The sequence below is a fragment of the Ovis aries genome, chromosome 14, assembly GCF_016772045.2.
Source record: "Ovis aries strain OAR_USU_Benz2616 breed Rambouillet chromosome 14, ARS-UI_Ramb_v3.0, whole genome shotgun sequence".
Lineage (NCBI taxonomy): Eukaryota > Metazoa > Chordata > Mammalia > Artiodactyla > Bovidae > Ovis > Ovis aries.
This window is the reverse complement of record NC_056067.1, coordinates 27945010-27966619: the sequence shown is the minus strand read 5'-3', so window position 1 is coordinate 27966619 and position 21610 is coordinate 27945010. Positions and strand designations below refer to the sequence as shown.

General features: G+C 36.1%; 1 pseudogene; it reads left to right on the top strand.

Moving 5' to 3' along the window:
* The first annotated feature begins 1572 nt into the window (after positions 1-1572).
* The window catches only part of LOC101102170 (AP-3 complex subunit beta-2-like), a 65863-nt pseudogene continuing 45825 nt past the window's right edge, over positions 1573-21610 (top strand).

Here is a 21610-nt window from a genome sequence, read left to right as displayed (position 1 = left end):
GATAATCTAATCATCCTAATTACTTGGATAATTGTTTTGACTTTCTTTTCTGTTTTGATTATAGAGAGAGAAGGTCTGAATAGAGTCTTCTAACCTCTAGTCTAGGATTTTCTATTAAATATCTTAAGTGCATCATTATAAACTAGTCTAGACTTTCTAGTCTCTTTTCAAGAAAGTTCTTTTGATTTACTCTATGCATTTTTTTCCTCCTTGCAGGGCATGTCTTTTTGAAGGTGAGCACCTATTGCAATTGTGAAGTATGATGCCTGAAAGTGAAAGTCAGTCATTCAGTCTTGTCCAATCTTTGTGACCCCATGGACTATACAGTCCATGGAATTCTCCAGGCCAGAATAATGGAGTGGGTAGCGTTTCCCTTCTCCAGGAGATCTTCCTGACCCAGGGATAGGACCAAGGTCTCCTGCACTGCAGGTGGATTCTTTACCAGCTGAGCCACAAGGGAAGTCAAAACCGTAGTATATATGGAACTTTAAGGTATGTCTAATTTCAGGTATCTTGGATCATTTCTCAAATTATTGAAAGAGTTCAGAAATTCCATCACTTTGAAATCTCCTACTGTTTTTTCCCTCAAAAGCAATATAAGATACCTTTCATTCATTCCTTCCAAGTCATAAACTGAGAGTCATCTATATCTTTGGATACTAAAGATAATTAAAACTTGGTGCTTGTTCTTGTGGAGCACAGCCTAAGAGAAAAGGCAGGTATATAAATGACCATGTACATTAATTTTGGGGAAAAATTATCTAATCTATCTATCTCTTTACCTCTCTACATAAAATTGCCTTGGAGAATAAATCTTTTAATTTGGGGGAAAAACTATCTATCTGTCTATATAGCTATATAAAATCACCTTGGAGAATATATCTTATCACCTGTGCTTGGCAGATAATGTTAATTTTAGAATGCATGAAAAAATGAAATTACTATACTGAAAGTAGTTCCCTATAAGTTGGGAGGAGAGGGAGCACACATTTTAAGCCATGGGGGATATGGGCAGGCAACAGATAAGGCAAGGAATCTTATTTTAGCAGTGGAGAGGTAAAGAACCTATAATGATCTATTCTGTGAAAGGAGTGTGCTCCTTAAATAATCACTATCTGACATGCTTTTTCCATTTGATGACTCGATTAACTGTGACACAATAGGATTTAGGGCATTGGGTGAGGGAAGGAAGAAGAGCTCTCAACAGAGGATGGAAATAGGGCTAGAGTACAGGGTTGCCTGGCCCCACCAACTAGAGATGTCATTGTGAATGGAAGCACCCATCAAAGAATTTTTAGTGTGGAGTCCTGGGATGTCTTCGTTTGTCACCCCAGACTTCTAGCGATAGTAGGAGTCTCAGATGCTAATTGCCATCACGAGTTCCTACATTTACACACTGAAAACTATGACATAATCCTGGAGGAATACAAGGAGATTGGGAAGACAGATCTCTTCAGTCCTGCTGTGAGAGTAGAGATAAGCAAACCCAAAGCAAACCTGACAACTTTCCCTTTAATTGATTTAAATTAGGAATTTCTCCAACTTCCAAACTGTTTTCTAATTAAGTTCGATATGAATGATGGCCCATATTGCAGGTGGTTGAAAGGTGAGGTTTCTAAAGTAATAATGAAGCAGGAATGTGATCTACTTTTCTGGAGGTGTAATGCTATTCAGATGACATCTTTCAACATTTTGGGGAGGTGGTGGTGATTAGCTTATTTCAGTTTTTAATAAAATAAGAAATCCCACTCAAAATCCTTCCAAATACTAAGGCTCATCTTATAAATAATTTTAATGAGATTTATTTTTATTCATTTTAAAAATTGATATGTGCTCATGAGAAAATATTTGGGATATAGAAAATAGAAAAATAGGGAAAAAATGAATACCCAGAATAACAGATATAGTCACTGATAAAAATTAACATTTTCAGTATACTTTTCTCATGCTTTACAGTTTAAACTATAAATAATTTTGATATCATACTAAATAATGTATCTATAAAGCATATATCTTTTCATGTAACATAAAACAAATGTTTCCATACTATTACAGTATTTTGCAAAGGTGAATTTAATCCTTGAATAGCATTTCTTCATATAAAGCATGCCGTAAGCTATTTGTCCACTACTCTTTTTTCAATTTTAAGCATCATTTCCAAGTATTCAATATTTTGAATAAGGTTACACTATATATCTATGTGCATATTTTAACTTTTCATTGTTTTTGCTTTTTGGGGGTTGTTGACCTCTGAGCACTTATTTACAGAAGTAGTTTTTCTTAATATTTGCTCTTTTGTCTCGAACACTGAAGCTGGATTTCTATATATTTGATTGATGAGAGGTAGAATATTTCCATGTGTATTTTTCAATCAGTATTTCTTCTCATAAATTGTCTATTCAATTTTTTTAACATATGAAAACAATGTTATCTACTGTGTGTGTGCTCAGTCACTCAGTTGTGTCCAACTCTTTGCAACCCCATAGACTGTAGCCCACCAGACTCCCTGTCCACGGAATTTTCCAGCCAAGAAAACTGGAGTGGGTTGCCATTTTCTTCTCTAGGGGACCTTCACGACTCAGGGATTGACCTTGTGTCTCCTGCATTGACAGGCAAATTCTTTACCATTATGCCATTTTTTTAATGATATAATTGGGTTTTAGATAGATTTTTCAACTACAAACATGCATGAAAACTCACTCTGTGTAGCTATACTATTCAAAAAATTTTAGTAAAATTACCTCAAATCGAACAATAGCAGAAACTCCCTCCAACACACACATATACTCACACTTCTCTTAAGTTCTTGTGGCCGGACCACTTACAAAGTGACCACAACAGACTGACAGGAGAAAAGAAACTGATTTTAACTTATCCACACAGAGGTCTCATAGAAACAGGAGGTAAATTAAGGCATGGCCACTGCAGCCAATTTTCTACTTTTAAGACAAAGAAACACATTTGTGAGGAATTGACATGACAAAGAAACTAAGACTTTGGGTGATTCATTAGTGAAGGATCTAATCAGAGTTTGGGTTTGGAGGTATTAAATTAAAGAAGTAACAAGGTTTGTTTATGCAGGCTTCTCAGCCCTAATGAATTTCCTATCTCTGGTGATAAGGGTGTCCTTCCACCTGCAGACTGAAGCAAGGCACCTTTCATGTAAGAGATTTAGTTCCTGCTTTCAGGGAGACAGGGAAGAGGGTCAAAGTGTCACTTGCATTGGCTGTTTCTTAAGTAACTTTGATTCAAAATAATCAACATGCCTTAAGCCATATTTTGGGGTGGCATGCACTGAGCCTCAGCAACACTCACCCCTTACCCCATTCTCTATACTTCTTTCTCCCTTAAGTAATCTACATGGCATGTTCCATTTTGCATTCAGGAAGTGTGGACCCTGACTCTCTTCCAGGGGTGTGTAGGTTGATTTTGAGACATGGAGAGGAAAAAAAAAAAAGAGGATTTATCTCCTAGACTCTCACTTCTCATTCTTCTCCCTGCAACACTAAACACACACTACTGGCAAGAGGACAATTAGATGTCACTGTTCAGAGATTCTGATTTTCTTTTGAAAACTGCTATGTTTTAGAGAAGCTGGTTGGATTCTCTAGGAGAAGAAAGTTTTAAGAAACTGTAAAAGCAACTGACATATGAAACCTCTGGTTAGGGCAATATTTGTGCTTCACAGTCCATCCAAGAAAAATAAATATATAAATAAGCAAATTAAATGTATTTATTTTCTTCATAAGGGAGAATACTGAACATTCAATGAAATCAGTTTTGCACACACACGGCTTATCTCTCTGCACTAACTCTTTATTATGATAATTTTCTACAGTGGTTTCAAAGGTTTTAGCTTTATTGTTTCTGCTACTAAGATGACTGGTCACTAATAAAAATATCTAAAATAACAGATATTCCTTTATGAGTCAATGCACATGTTCATACCTAGCTAATATAAAAGGGAATTTGCTCTTGGGTAGATCTATAAAAGTGCATTTTTCTATTAAAAAACAAAAACAAAAACAAAAAAGTACAGGTCATTTTCTTAGCCAATTGCTCTATAAAATTTGAGATGGGTTTCTGAGGTAAAAGGGGAATTAAAATAATTCAATAAGAAAATTATACCTAAAATTTCTATTTTTTAATTCTTAGTAAAATGAAATAAAATGAAAATATAAGATTCAAAATAAATTTGAACTATGAATATAACATGAATTGTTAGTAATGTTATTTTCTCTTGCTAGATAGTAAGTAATTGGGATTCATTTCTCATTCCATTTCTCTTTCAAGCTTCTTTCCTACAGGTATTGCTTCCACGAGGGATATTTATTTTCATTTATTTTCAACCTTCTGACCTTAGCTTCCTTGATAGAAAAATAAGATTAATATTTTCTACTTCACTGCATCTCTGTGAGGATTATAAGAGAATTATATGTAAATTAAAGATCAGGATACCTAGCATTTGATAGGTACTCATTAAAATATATTTTGATCAGGTTTATAATTTAATTAACTATAAATTATATATGGCATAATTCATAATTTTTCCATCTTTTTTATATTTGGGGTGATGAGTACCATCTACCACTTTAGTACTTCAGAGAAAATAGTAAAAACCTAAGAAAGACAGTCTCCATTTTGAAAACTTAAAGAAAAGGATTGATTCATTTCCCTCAACAATGATGTGTTTTTTAAGAGAGGATCAATACAGTGAGATGCAGAAGAGAATTTCTCTTCTGATCATTGATGAAAGGAAATATTAGCCATACTTTAAACATATGTGGCCAGCAAAGAAAATAGGGAATGACATTGTAGGATCCATAGTAAAGAAACAAAATGGTAATTTAGAGGAAAATGCAGAAGGGCCTCTTAAGGGTGACTCGCAAACCATGCCTTTGTTAAGTGTCTGTGTGACTGTGAAACTGTCAGGATTTGTTTAGCTAATCACTCTAACTTGTTAAAATTTTAACCCTGGCTCCTTTTGCAGCATTTCAAGATTCATAATGTTCCTTTTATTATTTGTTTCCTGTGCTTGAAAGATGATCTCACATGAATATTTCTTATCATTTAACAACATAAGGGCATTTATTCACTCTCTGACCCACCACCCTCCACTAGTTGAGCTATAGGTTCTTATTCTAGCAGACTGCCTCTGTCCTCTTATCTTTGACTTGGATTTCTAGATGTATTCCACGATAAATAAAGCACACAAGTACTGAGGAAATGGACTTGAGTTGAAGAGGAGGAAATGCCATTGGTCATTTTGAGGGAAATGGCAAAATTGTTGAACATTTATAGAAATAATGTGCTAAGAAATTTAGTATTACCTTATTGAGCATTCATTACAGTGTTCCAATATAGTCATTATTTGTATATCCATTATGTAGATGAAGAAACTGTCTTAAAAATATTAGCAATTTATTCAGTGTATACAACCAGTATGTTTTCAATAAACCCTGGCTACTCCTGAACATAATGGCTGTTATTAAGAAAAAAACCTACAAGGTTTTTGAGCATCAAAACTCAGGAAATTCATCAACTTTCCCAAGTTTATATTGGTAAGTAAGTGACATAAAGGCATTTGACAACAAGCCTATAAATTTGATCTGAAATCTAAATCTAAAATCAGTTCTTGACTTGTTTATAATGTATTTCTTTACATATTTATCTGTTAATGGGTATGTAAATGATATAAACACAAAATAAAGCTTGGAGTTTCCCCGTAAGATCAAATCCTATCAGGAGAAATAAATTTGATATTAAAAACATCTAAATGAAAGTGAAAGTGGAGAGTTACAAAGTTGGCTTAAATCTCAACATTCAGAAAATGAAGATCATGACATCTCGTCCCATCACTTCATGGGAAATAGATGGGGAAACACTGGAAACAGTATCAGACTTTATTTTGGGGGCTCCAAAATCACTGCAGATGGTGACTGCAGCCATGAAATTAAAAGACACTTACTCCTTGGAAGGAAAGTTATGACCAACGTAGATAGTATATTCAAAAGCTGAGACATTACTTTGCAGACTAAGGTCCGTCTAGTCAAGCCTATGGTTTTTCCTGTGGTCATGTATGGATGTGAGAGTTGGACTGTGAAGAAGGCTGAGCGCTGAAGAATTGATGCTTTTGAAGTGTGGTGTTGGAGAAGACTCTTGAGAGTCCCTTGGACTGCAAGGAGATCCAACCAGTCCATTCTGAAGGAGATCAGCCCTGCGATTTCTTTGGAAGGACTGATGCTAAAGCTGAAACTCCAGTACTTTGTCCACTTCATGTGAAGAGTTGACTCATTGGAAAAGACTCTGATGCTGAGAGGGATTGGGGCAGGAGGAGAAGGGGACGACAGAGGATGAGATGGCTGGATGGCATCACGGACTCAATGGAGGTGAGTCTGAGTGAACTCCGGGATTTGGTGATGGACAGGGAGGCCTGGCGTGCTGTGATTCATGGGTTCGCAAAGAGTCGGACAGGACTGAGTAACTGAACTGAACTGAAAGTATAATATATAATGATTGTCACCAGATAAGAACAACAGAAATGTTCTATTTCATCATGAGATGTTTTATCTCATCACAACTATGATATGAAGTAAGAGAGGAGAGATTTGAAAACCTGAATGAGAAATGAATAGTCCTCTAGTCACTTTCTAAAGTGGGATTAAGTAAGAAGATCTGTATTAGCAATTTTGAAATCAAAGTCAGAATTGATCATATAACCATTCTAGAAGAAGGATGCTCTTAATTTAGCCCATGGTGATATAAGAAAATTTTAATAGTTCAGTCTCCATCTGCAAAAATATTTGAGTAATATTAATAATGACTTTTTTTGAGGGCGGGTCATTTGCAGAATCTCAATTCCCCAGCCAGGGACTGAACTTGGGTCACAGCAATGAAAGCCCAGAATCCTAACAACTAGGTCACCAGGAAACATTTAATCATGACTTCTGAAATTTACTTTAGGCTTAATATTTTTTAAAAAAATGCCTTGCCTGAGAAATTATGGAATAAAAACAAAAATAATTGGAATGGTTCTTAATGTGTTTAATATTCTGAACTACTTGGAAGAATCTTTACAACAATTTGCATATTATATTTCATTCAATATAGAAACTACATTTAAAAAGATTTTAATTATATAATGTCTAAGAAATACAGTTTCAATGATTCCCTACTTGTTAATAGGATGTTTACTCTCTTTGTTGTACTAACTTGGTATTTTTAAAAGGATAAATTTGGGGGAGTTATTCACCTATTTAATCCCTGGCTCTTCTACTTACTTGCTTTGTTTGTAAATCTTCTGAAACCATTTTTTCATTTACAAAAAGAGGGTTTATGTTCTGGGGATTAGTGGATTAAATAAAATGTATTCATTAAAAAAGTAGCCTGGTTTCTAGGACCTAGCAAACACTTAACCACATGTTCCTTTTCCTTGGATAAAATACCCGCTATTATGTCTGGTTGATAATGGTTATTCAGAACTCATGACCTTCCTGTGAAAGTGAAAGTCACTCAGTCACATCCAACTGTTTGTGACCCCATCAACTATACAGTCCATGGAATTCTCCAGGCCAGAATACTGGAGTGGGTAGCTGTTCCCTTCTCCAGAGTATCTTTCCAACCCAGGGATCAAACCCAGATCTCCCACATTGCATTGCAGGCGGATAGCCATTCTAAGTCTCCCCAAAATTAATAGATAATAGATAACTAATAGAATATATGTTGCTCTAACTTTACTTGTGACACCTTAGTTGTCACATGTTTGATTTCCAAGCAGGGGCTGAAACATTCTTGAATCTTCCTCTTTTTTCTCTCATTCAGTTCAGTTCAGTTCAGTCGTGTCTGACTCTTTGCGACCCCATGAATCGCAGCACGCCAGGCCTCCCTGTCATCACTCCCCGGAGTTCACTCAGACTCACATCCATCGAGAACGTGATGCCATCCAGCCATCTCATCCTCGGTCATCCCCTTTTCCTGCCCCCAATCCCTCCCAGCATCAGAGTCTTTTCCAATGAGTCAACTCTTCACATGAAGTGGACAAAGTACTGGAGCTTCAGCTTTAGCATCAGTCCTTCCAAAGAAATCGCAGGGCTGATCTCCTTCAGAATGGACTGGTTGGATCTCCTTGCAGTCCAAGGGACTCTCAAGAGTCTTCTCCAACACCACAGTTCAAAAGCATCAATTCTTCGGCGCTCGGCCTTCTTCACAGTCCAACTCTCACATCCATACATGACCACTGGAAAAACCATAGGCTTGACTAGATAGACCTTAGTCTGCAAAGTAATGTCTCAGCTTTTGAATATACCATCTAGGTTGGTCATAACTTTTCTTCCAAGGAGTAAGCGTCTTTTAATTCATGGCTGCAGTCACTGTCTGCAGTGATTTTGGAGCCCCCCAAAATAAAGTCTGACACTGTTTCCAGTGTTTCCCCATCTATTTCCCATGAAGTGATGGGACTGGATTCCTCACTGTGTCAGCTGTGAACTATAAGATATACTAGGTATAGACTAAACAAAACACACATCAGCAGTGACTTGTAAATAATGAAAGTTATCATTGTCATTAAAGACCAGCTCAGCTGTAAAGTAACTGATTTTAAGTTTAATGAATAAATGAGGCACTCTGCTAATATTTAACTTTCATTTTCTGACAAGCAGCATGTAAGGAGTAGCTTTTAAAATTTCACAGGAGAAGAGAGAAATCTGGATATATTTTCTCAGGAAGGGAAAGATAAAACAACTGGGAGAAGAGACAAAAATTAAATATAGGAACAGAAGGACAAGTGGTGAAATGGAAGATGCCTGTATCAAAAATTTTGGTGACCTGCAAGTCCAGTAGTATTATGATTTGCAAAGATTTAAAAGAGAGAAAATAGGGACTTCTCTGGTGGCCCGGTGGCTACAACTCTGTGCTCCCAGTGCAGGGGGGCAGGGTTCTATCCCTGGTCAGGGAATTAGAGCCCACATGCCATAACTAAGAGTTCATATACCACAATTAAGACCCGGCACAGCTAGAAAAGTAAATAAGTGCTTCTAAAAATTAAAATAACATCCTGTTATTTAAAAAGAGAGAGAGAAAATAATCACTTTGTTCTTAGACTGTTGAGAGATAATGCTTTTAACCGTTCTTTAATGAACTTCTTTGGAAGAGAATCATGTATTTTAGTTTGATGTAAAAGTAAGTGTGATTTTGCATTGTTGAACTTTGCTTTTTGATATTAGAATGTGCTCTTAAATAAATGTGGTTGTGTTATAAATCATTTTTATTGCATTTCTCCCTCGATGTCTTTTTGCTAAGGACTTATTATTTGCTGTTTATTTTATATTCATTTAGACTATAGAAATGATGTTAGGAAAAAGCAAATTTGAGCAATTTTTAATTCAAGTTCAAAATGAGCCTTAAAGCTGTAGAGACAACTCAAAACATCAACAATGCATTTGGCCTAGGAACTGCTAATGAACATACAGGGCAGTGGAGGTTCAAGATGTTTTGCAAAGGAGACTAGAGCCTTGAAGATAAGGAGCACAGTGGCCGGCCATTGGAAGTTGACAATGACCAAATTGAGAGCAATCATCAAAGCTGATTCTCTTACAACTACACGAGAAGTTTCCAAAGAACCCAGTGTTGACCATTCTGTGGTCATTGTGCATTGGAAGCAAATTGAAAGGTGAAAAAGTTCGATAAGGGTGCCTTGTGGAACTGACTGCAAATCAATAAAAACGTCATTTTGAAGTGTCGTCTTCTCATATTCTATGCAACAATGAACCATTTCTCAGTTGAATTGTGATGTGCAAAAAAAAAAAAAAGTTATTGTATATGACAACAGGCAATGACCAACTCAGTAGCTGAACCAAGAAGAAGCCCCAAAGCTCTTCCCAAAGCCAAATTTGCATCAAAAAAACGTCATAGTCACTGTTTGGTGGTCTGCCACCAGTCTGATTCACTACAGCTTTTTGAATCCCAGGAAACCATTACATCTGAGACGTACGTTCAGCAAATCAATGAGATGCACAAAACTACAAACCTGCAGCTGGCATTGATCAACAAAAAGGACCCAGTTCTTCTCCATGATGATGCCTGACCCCATGTTGCACAAACAACACTTCAAAGTTGAAAAATTGAGCTATGAAGTTTTGCTTCATCTGCCGTATTCACCTGACCTCTTGCTAACTTACTGCCACTTCTTCATCATCTTAAAAACTTTTTGCAGGGAAAATGCTTCCATAACCAGCAGGACACAGAAAATGCTTTCCAGAATCCATCAAATCATGAATCACAGATTTTTATGCTACAGGAATAAACAAACATTTCTTGTTGGCAAATATGTGTTGATTGTAATGGTTCCTATTTTGACTAATAAAGATGTGTTTGAGCCTAGTTATAACGATGTAAAATTCATAGTCCGAAACCGCAATTATTTTGTACCAACTAAATAGCTCTCAAAATACATATGTGAGTTTATCATCCCAGGTTTAAATGTCATAAGAGCAAGAGGGAAAGAACAGAAGGAACATATATGTAGATGGAACACCTACCTGTTTCTAGGTGTTTGTACCCATGATCATTGTTGTTTAGTCGCTAAGTCTTGTCTGACTCTCTTGTGACACTATGGACTGTAGCCCACCAGGCTCCTCCGTTCATGGGACTTCCCAGGCAAGAATTCTGGAGTGGGTTGCCATTTCCTTCTCAAGGGACTCTCCCCAACCCGGGATCAAACCCGCATCACCTGCTTGGCAGGCAAATTCTTTACCACTGAGCCACCTGGGCTTCCCACTAAATATATATATAATGTATTTGCTATTTATTTTTCCCTGCACTGAGTCTTCATTGCGTATGTGGGCTTTCTCCAGTTGCAGCAAGTGGGGACTACTCTCTAGCTGTGGTGCTCAGGCCTCTCATAGCAGTGGCTTCTCTTGTTGAGAAGCACAGGCTTCAGTAATCATGGCCTGTGGGCTCAGTAGTTGTGGATCCAGGCTCCAGAGCACAGCTCAACAGTTGTGGCACATGGGCTAAGTTGCTCCACGGCATGTGGGATCTTCCCAGATCAAGGATCAAACCCATGTCTTCTGCATTGGCAGGCAGATTCTTTACCATTTAGCCACCAGAGATGGGCCTCTCCTTTGAGGCAAGTACAGTTGAAAGAATTGAGACTCACAGGTATTTGACATAATCTCAAGGTCGCAGATTAATATATGACCACTAAGGATTAGCATCTAGGTTGACTAGTTTGACTCCTAAATCCATGGTTTTCCACTTCACTGCTTTGCAGTGAAGATTTAGGTGGAGATTTAGTCTAATTGGTCACTGATTCGCCATATTTCCTCTCTCTTACAAAGGAATAAGTACTTGCATCCTAGAGATAAAGCACTTACTAAATACATAAATAAGGGAACACTTCCAAACACGTTTTCAAAACCCAATCATAGTCAAAGAGGATTCTCATAAGGAAATAAATAACCAGTATACAGGAGATGGTGGGTATCGTTCATTGAAACACTGTTCTGGGGAGAGAGGGAAGGACAAGCTTGCCTGACCCAAGAGTTAAATCTCCATTGTTGGAATGTAAGTATCATGTTTAAGGATTCTGACACTGCTGCACATTCAGCTTATGTCATAAACCTCCTTAAGCCAAGATCTGAGAATCTGGCTTCTGCCTAATTAGATAACATTGCTCTTAGGGCAAATGTGAAAGTCACTTTCCTGATACTTACAGTCATTTGCTTTGCCCTTTTCATTTGCACATAGCTTTTCTTGAACTTTTCTACTGAAATAAGCACTCTTGAGAATGATCTATATTATATCACAGATAAATGCAAAATGTAGATTCTGGGCCTTTAAGGTAGAAGAGCTGAGACTTATCTATGTTGAAGGAAACATCCTCTTCATAACTTTGTTTCTTACCTTTTCAGGTAAAAATATAACAGATTTCCTCTGGTTCAGAAGGATTCAAAAAAATTCTGAAAAGCCTATGTGATAAGCTTGGCATGCTGCCATCCATGGGGTTGCAAAGAGTCAGGCATGACCTAGTGACTGAACAACAGCAAGCCTGTAGCAATATTATCAAAACAACAGAGCCAATATTTTATTATCAAGTTACTTAACAGATTATATTGGTACTTAGATACTTTTATCCTTTAAAGTAATGCCTGTGTTAGTCCAGCTTGGTTTAGCTAAGTGTAATTTAGTGTGGCTTAGGGCTTCTCTGGTGGCTTAGATGGTAAAGAATCCACCTGCAATGAAGGAGACCCAGGTTTGATCCCTGGATTGAGAAGATCCTGAAGAAGGAAATGGCAACCCACTCCACTATTCTTGCCTGGAGAACCCCATGGACAGAGGAGTCTGGTGGGCTATAGTCCATGGGGTCACAAAGAGTTGGAATGAGTGACTAACACTTTCGTTTTACAGTTTTGATTCAAATTCTCCTTCACCAAGGTCTAGTTGCTCTGTTGGAGTGTCCACAGCAGTGAGGTGGGAAGTAAAGGCATGGAATTTCCTATAAAATCTCAAAATAAAAGATGTTTTTACCTTAAAAGAAAAAATACACCTTGAAAACCATTGACTTCTTATACTGATCCATTTCAGATATCAAGGAGATACAAATATATATATACAAATATATAATCTATGCATTACATAGCATAGATTATCACTGATTCATTGATATTTGTATAGTGATACAAATTCATTTGATATTTGTATAGTGATACAAATATCACTATATTTGTATCAAGGAGATACATATATATATACAAATATATAATTTATGCATTACATAGCATAGATTATCACTGATTCATATAATATTCAATATTATATCATATTAGATTAGATTTTGTTTCAGATGATTTTCAGACTCAGGACAACACTCCTCTTTCATCTCTCATTATTATAAAAGATCTTTCTTATTTTATCCCTCACTACTTCCTTTCCCCTTTAATAACGATAAGTACGTTTACCATGTTTATTAGTCTATTTCTGTTTTGTATACAGATTCATTTGTACATTTTTTTTGGATTCCACATACAGATGATATCATATAAAATGTGTCTTTGGCTTAGGAGTAGGTTAATACATACAAATTATTATACATAAAGTAGATAAGCAACTGGATTTACTCTGTAGCATAGAGAGCAAGCTCAATATCTTATAATAACCTTTAATGGAAACTAATCTGAAAAACATGTAACTAAATCATCTTGCTGTACACATAGTATAAAACTATCACCATATTGTTAATGACTGTATTTCAGTTTAAAAAATTTCTTACAAAATATAAGGAAATATATATTCAGTTTTGATATGCCGGCAAATTTATTTTGGGAAGAAAACTACTACAATGTCAGAACTTGCTACAGTCTCTTGGAAGATAAGATTTCATTGCTCTGTTTTTGTTCACAATATTAATTTACATGATACAGTAACCACTATTTTGTATTAATTTTTAAAAATCCTTAAATTGTTATTTTACACAAAATCAGCACCCCTTCCAGGCGCCAGTATGTAGGAGATGCTATCTGACACAACCCATGGATGATCTGAACCATTTCAATTAGTGCTGTTTTCTGAACAACTGGAATGGCTGATGTTGCTTTTGCTACTAAGGATCTGGCTGCTTCAGGAATTTTTTGTTATTAATTGCAATGTCAGAGCTTCTAGTTTTGTATAAAATGTAAATATGAATGCTTACTATCAACATCACGATAATGATGCTGGGCTTATCTTTTCCAGGACTAGAAACATTGTCAGTTTTAGATTAATTTTAATAAGAATTAATGGCTGCTTAAATAAATGATTGTTGACAAGCAACACTTTCAGAATCAAGTATTCTCAGATGGGTGTTTGTAACTTGGAGCAACGTCTGTATATATTTATACCAATAGCTCATTAGCTTACTCATATTTTATTTAAAGACTCAGCTTTATGTCATGTTGAGACTTTTTTGAATACCACTACAGTCAAGGCACTCTACCAGTTATTTGACATCTTTTCAATCAAATTCTTCACTATCAGTGTGGCAGAGAAACTATTGTGCTTATTTTGTATTAGAGAAAATGAAGACTAGTAAAGGCTAAAGCGTCACTGCAGAATATGTGAATTTGGTGAGCAGTTTATTTATTTTTTTTTGGAGTTGTGCATTTTAGCAGTTTATTATTTATTTCTTCTCCATGATATGCCAGATGCTTTATAAGAAGTCTATCATTTAACGTCTTCAACCCTGCATGTGGAGATAAGCTTTCAATTAAATGGAAGGTACCTCTGTCTCTTTCATACACATAGAAACATTATCAGATAATTATCATCATATGATATTATGTTGCATTATGATAATCCTGCAACATGGCTAGGATGTGGGAGGAAAGAATGCCACGTGGTTTTTACGGATATATTTCCTGAGTTATTAACATTCATGGCTTTTCTAGCAGATCACAACTCAACATTTGAAAACTTTTTATGCTTGGAATAGTAAATCATAAACAGACATTTTTGAAGATCCTCTGGGCACCTAAGAACACTTCTAGTGAATTGAAAACAACTATATTTGTACGTACTCTAAATTTATCTAATTTAAGTGACAGGAAAATTGTCAAGGCAGATGTAAAGTCAATCATGCAGCAGTTGGTGATGATGGCCTTTGTCAGAAAGAGGCTCCAAATTCAGAGACTAAATTCATGACCATGTTTTGTTGTTTTGTTTTACAAAATTTCAAAATTTGGGCTCTCAACTAGGAAAATAAATGAGTCTTGTTTATACATAGCCGTCAGTTTAAACATTCTCCATGGGTGGCTTAGATACTGTCTCAACCAGAGTCCCCATTATGACAGTTGGTATCACTTTGAACTTGAATTACAGTCTCAGTGGTGAAAAGTCAGAGCTTCATCCACTTGTCAGTTAATCTTCTTTGTTCTACTCATTCAATGTTATTAGGCAAGGAGAAACCTTTCTATCCTTGCTGCCTTCCTTCCTTTCCTGGATACCACCCCACCACTCACCATACAGACTTACACACATGTACCTGTATGAACCAGCCTGCAAAGATTCCCCATTTGAAGCTAAAATTTTCATGCATGAAATTCTTTTTTTTTATTATTAAATCTCTAGTGCTGTGAGAATCAGAGAATATCCTTAGTCTTTCTCAATTGGAATAAAAACCTACTACTTTCAAAAAGGGTGAAGTTTGTTAGAGGAGTGTGGTGAGCCTCAAACTAACATTTCGTTAATACCATGTGGCAGGTCTAGTGATATGTGCTCTGTATAAATTGACTATATAACCTTCAAAAATTATATTTGGAGTTAGTATCATTAGTTCTTCTCTACAAAGAGGAGATTATTTTTTAGAAGCTAAGTTAGTTAAATAGTCATTACACCTTGTGTAACAGTGGACCTGAAATTTGGATATAATTCTACATTATTCCCAAAACACATCTTTCAACTTAATGCAGCACACTGTACGATGGTAAATGGAAAAAAAAAGACAAAGATTTTTCTTTAATTCTCCAGAGTTCAAATGTTCCTATTCAGAATATGTGGCAGTGCATGTAGAAGGTTCAGACTTCAGGAGAAACAATTATACAAGACACAAGGCCCGTTACTATCTTTACAGCTTGGTTATTCTTATACTTCACGTATTTTGGGTGCATACTGCATGACAGCTTCACATACAGACATAGTGAATTATCTGGTAGGTAACTGTTTCAAACATTCTGGATATCCATTGTCTGTTCCCTGAGGTCAGCTCCTGACCTTCATAATCCTTCCTGGTCTCACAGGCCTGACACACATGGATTTTATCAACAAGACCTCCTTGACCCTGGAGTCCCACTGGGTACATCAACTGGAGAAATCAGTGGAGGTTAGAGAATAGAAAGAGATAGAGATTGTGATGTTTATACCTTTGGCTCTCGCCATGCTGGATCCAGTCTTGGAAGCATATAAATGATCCTTTTCCAAAACCACATCCTTTGTGGAATCTCTACTACAGTTACAGCTGTTTTCAGGTTCCAATAACTCCTCCTCTCTTAAACCTCAGGCCTTAGAATGGCAGTACCTTCAGCTATGCCCTCTCCAGTATTCTTGCCTGGAGAATCCCAGGACGGAGGAGCCTGGTGGGCCGCCGTCTATGGTGTCGCACAGAGTCAGACACGACTGAGGCGACTTGGCAGCAGCAGCAACTATGTCTAAACCCCAGATAATTATGGATAGACATACTTTGTTCATTTCCCAGGCTTCCCTGGTGGCTCATGTAGCAAAGAATCTGCCTGCAATGCAGAAGAGCCAGGTTCCGGGTTTCCTAGGTGGCGCTAGTGGTAAAGAACTCCAGCCAATGCAGGAGACATAAGAGATGTGGGTTCATCCCTGGGTCAGGAAGATCCCCTGGAGAAGGAAATAGCAACCCACTCCAGTATACTTGCTTGGAGAATCCCATGGACAGAAGAGCCTGGCGGGCTACAGTTCATAGGGTCACAAAGGTCGGACTCGACTGAAATGACTTAGCACACACACACTCTTAATAATACCATCTTTATAAATAACCCTTTCAGTAAGCTCTCTTTAATTATTCAATTTGTATATATCATCATTTTCATGCTAGGACCCTGAATCAGTTACTACAGAGGACCTTAGACGCAGCTGAAGAGAAATCTCCGAGACTATATTATAATCCCAATAAAACTTTAAAAACAAAAAAGATGGCTGAGGTGATCACCACTGAGACAACGGCTTTAGAAAATAATTCTGTGACGTGTTTTCCTTCTTATCATAATTACAGTGGATATGCATACATCTAGCTCTCAACTAATAACATGGTTCTTTTTAAAAATCTAAATCTATATAGAATTTCTCCCTCAGATAAATATCAATTCAGTTCAGTCGCTCAGTAGCGCCCGACTCTTGGCGATCCCATGAATCGCAGCACGCCAGGCCTCCTTGTCCATCACCAACCCCCAGAGTTCACTCAGACTCACGTCCATCAAGTCAGTGATGCCATCCAGCCACCTCATCCTCTGTCGTCCCTTCTCCTCCTGCCCCAGCATCAGAGTCTTTCCAATGAGTCAACTCTTCACATGAGGTGGCCAAAGTACTGGAGTTTCAGCTTTAGCATCATTCCTTCCAAAGAAATCCCAGGGCTGATCTCCTTCAGAATGGACTGGTTGGATCTCCTTGCAGTCCAAGGGACTTTCAGGCTGCGATAGCGCAGCAGCAGTGGAGAGGAGCTGCACCACGCTGGAGGCCAGCGGCTGCGGCCGGGAGGAGCAACCCCACATCCAAGGAGTGGTGGCTGCGTGGGCGCCAGAGGGCCTAGAGGATCTATTCCAGATAAATATATGTAACCCTAATAAATCACAATTTCACATATATCCTAAAACATATACAACATGGTATTTTATTTAAGAAAAATTGATTCCAGAAAAAAGCAACAATAGAAAAATTCCCAATATCACCAACATCTCTTACAGAAATTTAAAGGAGATCCAATTAATATTCCAAAGCAACACTTCATCATATACTTTCTTATTTACACTGAGATTATCTCTCTACTCACCACTGCCGAAGCCACCCACTTGCTTAAACAGTAATTCATCATAAAAATATTCCTTGAATTGAATTTCCAGCTTAGAGACTTTATCTAACTTTGTATACCTCATTCTGTTTCTTCCTGTTTCCCTATTAGGTTAGGAGACAGTATATGTTGAACAAATAATCCTTTGCAGTTTAGGTTTCAAGGTGTCTTCAGGAAAGTGAAACTCCTAGTAGACACTCAGAAAGTAATGGGCCTCAAATTAAAAATCAATGCAAAGTAAAAATTGCTAACAAAAAGAAAACTAAAAACTAAGGGAGACAAATCTATATTCAAAAAGCTCTGAAATCTAAGAATTGATAAAATGAACTTACTTACAAAACAGAAACAGACTCACAGACATAGAAAACCAAAGGCAATGAGGAGAGATTTGGGATTAAACTACCCACAATACTGTAGACAAAATAGATAATCAACAAGAATCTACTACTGTATAGCACAAAGAACTGTATACAATATCTTATAAAAACCTATAATTAAAAAGAATCTTAAAAAGAATAAATACATATATATATACTGGGTTTCCTTGGTGGTTCAGAGCTAAAGAATCTGTCTACAATGAAGGAGTCTGGAATTTGATCCCTGGGTCAGTAAGATCCTCTGGAGAAGGAAATAGCACCCTACTCCAGTATTCTTGCCTGGGAAATCCCACGGACAGAGAAGCCTGGTGGATTACAGTCCACGGAGTCATAAAAGAGTTGGATATGACTTAGCAACTAAACAATAATCAACAACACACACAGACATACATATATACATATTGCTGTATACCTGAAACTAACACAACAGCGTAAATCAACTATATATCAATAAAAATAAACAAACAAAAACAACACAAAAAACACAGACATGGTCATTGACAACATTCTGATAAATGTGTACTATAAATAATCACATATATGTTTGATGTGTAAATAACAAATAACTTTTGCTTTGATCTGTCATTTTTATGATTCAAAATTAAATTTTTAAAATTGTTTTAAAATATTCAATAAGGCTTAGTATAATTTACCTGCCAAATTCCTGCTTAGACATTTATGTTATTTCAATTTTAAGCACTCTATCTGCTATTAAAATAAAACATTGGTCCATGTCTGTGATCACTTCTCTGATGGATTACTAGAAAGGACGTACTAAGTCAAGGACTAATATTTAAGTCCTTGATTTACATTGTGGAAGAGATTTCTTGAGAGGTAGAATCAATCCACACTTCTATAAGCTAAAGTGAAACTGAAAGTGAAAGTGTTAGTGGTAAGTGACCCCATGGACTGTAACCCTGCAGGCTCCTCTGTCCATGGGATTCTCCAGGCAAGAATACTGGAGTGGGTAGCCATTCCCTTCTCCAGGAGATCTTCCTGACCCCAAGATCGAACCCAGGTCTCCCGCATTGGAGGCAGATTCTTTATCATCTGAGCCACTGGGAAAGCCCTATTGGTCTATAAAATTTCCAGCTATTTATAAGGTGCCAGTTAAATAAGTAAGAAATGGCATATTGTTTTCATTTGTATTAGTGTGAAGTTTATTATGTATTTCACAGGTTTATTGATCATTTTTGTACTCATTTAGAAACTTCTCCATTAACACATTTTGCCTATTGTACTATTGACAAACTTTTGTTAAATTTTATAGTGCTTCAAATTAGGGCATTATTTCTTTCTCATTATTTTTGCATGTTTATATTTTTGTGATTTCTTCTTAATAGGACATTTTTAGCATTTAACTTTCTACCCAAATATGTTTCGAAGAATTTGATCATAACTATTATCAATTAATATTATTGTTCCCAAATATGTGTGGACTTGTCTGTATATATGTTTTTATAGATGTAATCTTTTTTCACATATAAGCTCTTCATCAGGTGAAGTTTTAATACATAATATGAAAGAATAATATAATGATTTCTAAGTTTCCCCTAAGTTGTAGAATTTTTAGAAGCATTTGTTAGATTGCCTATCAATTTTCCCACTGATTATGATAATTCTCCCCTGCTTCTTTAAAAATAATAAATGTTCTTTATCTTCCAAACAGGCTGAAGTCCTGTTTGTTTTGTTCCATTGATCAGTTTGGTTTCATGAATTATGTTCAAATTTTTAAAATCATTTTCACTTTTATAGCATGTCCTCGGAGACAATTAGAAAAAACCCTTAGTTTTCTTATTCACAATATCCTCAATATTTCTGTTCAAGAGGCTATTTTTAATATTTTATAAATTTCCAGACACCTTTGAGATTTTGAAGAATTTCCACAAATTAACACAAATATATATAAAATGTTAATGATGTTGGCTATTCCCCTGCAGACAGATTTAAGTTTTCTCTATCTATTCATGTGTTCTTGTATACCCCTTTTAAGGTTTGAATCACTTTTTGTACATATTCTGCTACTCAGTTTTTGTCAGAAGTATTCTTAATTTATATATCATCAATATTCTGAATACTTTTTACAACAGGAAATAATTCAATGCATAAATGAATTCCCCATCTCATTGAAACGGTCAGAATTTCCAAAAAGCTATTAAGGATGTCTGATAGCCTACTAATTATTTCTCTTGTTCTCTATTTTAAAATAATGCCTCTTTATTGAAGGTGTGCCTCAAATACTGCATTCAATTTCTGAGGATTGTAAGTCCCATGAAAACCCTAGTTTTTGCATGCTGTGTGCATATACCTTATCCCCTTCCCAAGAAAAGGGATTTAAAAATATTAGTTTATCAGAGGAAATCTATTTTTACCTAATGAAATGCCAAGATGTAATTTATTAACCTAGATGTTATTTTAGTTGTTGGTTTAACATTAACCTTATTTATCCTTCTATAAGGAAATCAAGGGGAAAGTTACTATTTGTGAGGAAGGGCAATTGATTTTATAGATGATATCATATTACTCAGTTAAATTACTTCATTTATTACCCAATGCTCTATCAGCTTGCTCTAACAGATTAATAAATGTGCTGATATTAAAATAATAGTATATTCCTGGATTTACCTCACTTAATTATTATATAGGGTTAACATTTTGCTAATATGAATTTTTTTTAAATTTCTGATGTTTTATTAAGTAATTTTACAATTCTATAAATAAGATTGTACTAGAGTATTTTTGGTGGTTTATTTTTTGTCATAAAATCCATTATAGACAGAAAGATAAATAGAATCCCATATGTAACATGGTGATAATTGCTTCCATGTTTGAAACTTTCAGAAACAATTCAAGCCCAGAGTTTGTTTTTTAGAAAGTATTTCTTTGATAATCTATTAAAAAAATCCTTAATTTTTATACATTGCATTTTATTGTTTGACATTGATTGCTAGCTTCCTCCGATCTGTTGCTCCCCCTTGGGTATAATTTCCATTTGAATTCTCTGCAATGTCAGAAGTTTAATCCAGTGTTGTTACATATCAAAAGTAGAGTTAGAGGATAACTTGAGTTCCTTCTATGGGATGAATTGCCTATCCACCATTAATGAACATAGACATAGTTATCTTAAAGAAAAAAAAATAGTCACAAGTATAATGCACTTCATGCTAGAGCTTTTTTTTTTTTTCTCCCCCTGAAAAGCATTTGTTTTGAATGCTTTTGAGCCTTTGAAACCTTTGAACTTTTGAAATTCACCTGAACCATTGGTTGTGTCTTTATCGTTGGAAACTACTGGGGCCAACAAAGTGGGATTGTGACCCAGGTAAGTATGAAATCTGTGTCCTTCTTGGTATTTATCTGATTGAAGAAAAAATATGTGTTCTCTTTTCACTGGGACTATTTAAGTGGGAAGATACAACCCTAAGAAGGACAGTAGTCAACTTTTCTGGCATAAGAAGAGAGTTTGTCTGCAGAATGAAGCTAAGAAGAGACAAACAATGATGAAAGACAGATGGAGATAAAAATCTTTGAGATATTTGTTTCACTTCAGCTTCTGGGACTCTAGTTCCTTTGGTTCTTGCTTTGATTCTATAAATTCCCCCAGTTTTTCTTAGATACTGTAGTCTATACATTGTGTGTGTGTGTGTGTGTGTGTGTGGTTTAAAACTTAGTCAAGTTG